This window comes from Salvelinus sp. IW2-2015, unplaced genomic scaffold (assembly GCF_002910315.2).
Source record: "Salvelinus sp. IW2-2015 unplaced genomic scaffold, ASM291031v2 Un_scaffold9137, whole genome shotgun sequence".
In the NCBI taxonomy this organism is placed as follows: Eukaryota; Metazoa; Chordata; class Actinopteri; order Salmoniformes; family Salmonidae; genus Salvelinus; species Salvelinus sp. IW2-2015.
Genome location: NW_019950396.1, coordinates 4721 through 8297, shown reverse-complemented (window position 1 = coordinate 8297; position 3577 = coordinate 4721). Strand labels below are relative to the sequence as shown.

Sequence of the window (3577 nt, the reverse complement as noted above, 5' to 3'; positions counted from 1 at the left end):
TGCTTTGTCTAATGATTAGCCAGCAACAAGCTACACGCTAGCAGTTTTGTTGCTTTGTCTAATGATTAGCCAGCAACAAGCTACACGCTAGCAGTTTTGTTGCTTTGTCTAATGATTAGCCAAACAACAAGCTACACGCAGCAGTTTGTCATGTTCTGTTAAATGATTAGCCAAACAAAAGCTACACGCGCCTCATAAGAAGCAAGAGCGCGGCATAATTAGACAGTTTTTCTGGCTACTGCACCATGTCACGTTCTATCTGGACGGCACTTCTGGACAAGTCCGTTTGAAATGACACACCGAGACCGGTGACAATCGGATCCGACCCATTATTTAGAGTTCTGAATTCTACTACCAACTTTAATGACCCCTCCCCTGTTCAGAGACATTAATCAGATGATACAAATACCTTGCGTAGGGTGAAGAAAAGAATACTAAGTCTTTTAGTCATTCTCGCTGCCCTGTTAGTGTCTGTTTGTCTTCTTTTATAGGTGACTATAGAGCATGCCCGCTCCAGAAGAGGGAGGGGTGGTGACCTGGATGGGCGGCGGCGGCGGAGGAGGAGGACGTTTCTCACCTCGTTTCACAGCAGCTACCGCCAGGGGTCTGGTGATCGCCGCGGCGGTGGTGGTGGCGGCGGCGGCGGCTCCAGGTATACAGACTACACCGCTTCGTTTTAAACTTCTCACTTGCAGCGAATGGAGTTAGTCAGTGTGATTTTAGTTCCCCTCGTAGCTTTGGAGACATTTACCTTCCTGGTGGCTCTGCGTGCAGAAGTAGCATATCTGGTGTCTTACATGTATTGAATACCAACTGAATAATTTAAGACTTATCACGCGATTTGAACGTTTTCACTTGTAGCAGTTTTTCCCAGTGTGATTAGAATACGTTGTGACATCCCTCTGTCTTGCTCCTATGCTGTACATTCATGTCTTATATCTATTGACCTGTGGCTTCATTTAATGTCAGGCTCATGTGTATTAATCATTTCAGTCCTAATAGTAACAGGTCACCCCCCCCCCCCCCCGGTTTTAACTTTGCTCTGCCTTCCTCCCATGCAGTAGGTATGGTCCTCCGGTGCGCACTGAACACAGAATCATCGTGGAGAACCTGTCGTCACGTATCAGTTGGCAGGTGAGAGTTTAAAACCCATCTGGTTCAGACCAACCATTACTCTGTACGTACTCTGATATGCCTTTTTCTTTATAGCTGCATTCTTATTGAAAAACTTGTTTTTATTTTATTTATTTACCAAAAGGACACGGCTATATGCTCAAAAGTCCATTAGGGTAAATAGAACGGCAAGGCCCTTTTGGATTCAGGAATTCATTGTTTTATTTCTTGACTTAGTTTTTTACTGTGTCTTTCAAACAGAAATATATAAGCACTTATATACCAGAAGGTAAATCTAACCAATCACATCGTAGTTTTATTTGAACAGCTTATTCTTATTCTGGTTATTAGTTTATAATGGAGTTGCATCACAACCTCCTTGGAGGTGTTATGTGCATAGCGCCCTATGCTGGTTGTGTTTTCAATAGTGTCCATTTGGTGCCTCTCCTTACACGCAGTTGCCGCTGGTCTAAATCTTGGCTGGGCCCCGTAGCGGGTGAAAGGGGTCTAGCGCAGGATAGCCTTAGGATGGTCCCTCGTAATCCCCAGTCTGGAGGTTCTGTGGTCTGGTCTGGTGGAAACCCCCCGACTGCAGCCAGCCTGTAACCCCCTCAACACACTCCACGTTCCCTACATTCTCCCGTTTGGTTCTTTTAATCTGTTGCTGATGGAGCTGGGGGTGTTGACAGTTGGGCACACTGCACACCCCCTTCCTTCGTTCCTTCCCCTACTTGATCTCTGGTGGTCCTTTACTTGTGGAGGCTGGCCGGAGTCCGGGTCTGTCAAGGCTGAGGGGGGGTCGTTTCTCAAGGGCTAACACTGTGACTGCATTGGTTCCCATTGGTCCTCTATTTGGACACGTGGCTCTTTGCTAATGTCTCCCTGGGTATGGAACGGTAAGTAACATTAAACTCATGTGATTGGGTTTAAGGTTGGGAGGATCAGGGAGTGGAATCCTATACCTTAGTCTTACTGGGAAAACTTATATAGCCCTTACGGAAAATTTATACTAGGCCAATTAATAGGTTACTGAAGAACCCCTTGATCAAAAGGGTCATGATGAAATTTAAAATACTTCTAATCTCCATAGACTTCATTTTAGTTTAGCGACGCCCCCTAAACCACTTATAGTTGCCCCTAAACCGACAACATATCCAAGACACTACACCTCAAAGGATATGTCGCGTCTCACCATCTTACTATTTGTCACATCAATCCTATTTGACTAACAAACCTGAAATACAATACCAGGGAACTTGAGTAGAATCAGGTTTCTCCTTTTGAGTGAAATGGTTAGCTGTGAAGCCACGGTAGTGGCTCGTCACTTATTAACGCCCTCGTCCGAAAATGCCAGAACTCACATTTTTACTGTGTTTGATGAGGTCAGTATTACGGGGGGAGGGGGGGGGGGCGGTTTTACTGTCGTGTTTTGCTCTACTGATTTTTCTCTTGCCCCAGGTTCAGAGTTCTCTCAGCCACATTCGTGTGTTGGTCTGTCACTGACTCATGTATGCTTCACCACAGGACCTGAAAGATCTCATGAGGAAAGTTGGAGAGGTCACCTTTGTGGATGCCCACCGAACTAACAAGAATGAAGGGTGAGTTGTCTGTCCAGGGGGTCCTGTTCATTAAGCACAAAAATGGAAGGACTGAAACGAGGCACGACTGGCCAATTTAGAAACCCTCTTGTTTTCCCGTTTTTAATAAAAAAAACAAAACAGATGTGGTGTGCCCTTGCTGCTATTATGAAATGAGCTGTCAACTTAAMTGTGATTTGCCTCGACAGGGTGGTGGAGTTTGCATCACACAGTGATATGAAGAACGCCCTTGATAAGCTGGACGGAACAGACTTGAATGGACGAAAGCTGAAACTGTCTGAGGATCGCAAGAGCCGGTAGGCATCCCTCATCCCAATTTGTAGAGAAGTTTGGATAAATACAAGATTGTGATGTTTTTCAGTTTGCAGCTGTAGTTGTGAACCAACCGTGTCTTGATGTTTGGGGGCAGTCTAGCTAGCTACAGAAATGTAGCTTCAAAGATTGGCCTGCAGTGTTGAGCACTATTAAGGGGACTTGAGATTGGAGTATAAAGGCCTGGAATACAACTGACTTGTGTTTTAGGGAGCTGACTACATTAGTGGTTCGGGGGGGGGTAAATATAATTAATTTAATTATTCTCTTCCAACAGCCGCAGCAGGAGTCGTTCCCGTGGCTCTCGCAGCTACTCCCGGTCCCGTAGCCGTTCCCGGTCCCCCCGCTCCAAGTCCCCCAGCCGTAGCAGGAGCCGTGACCGCTCCAGGAGCCCCCGCTCCCGGTCCCCACGCTCCGCCAGCCGTACTCCGGAGAAGAAGCCTGCCTCAGGAGGAGGAGGAGGGGGCAGGGCTGCACATCGCTCCACTTCACGTTCCCGTTCCAAATCCCGTACCCCTCCCGCACGCTCTCATTCCCGTACACCTCCCCCCCGT

The 3577-nt window shown here is 47.1% G+C and overlaps 1 pseudogene; it reads left to right on the top strand.

Annotated features, from left to right (window-relative positions):
* The first annotated feature begins 491 nt into the window (after positions 1-491).
* Positions 492-3577, top strand: part of LOC112079704 (serine/arginine-rich splicing factor 5-like) — a 7441-nt pseudogene continuing 4355 nt past the window's right edge.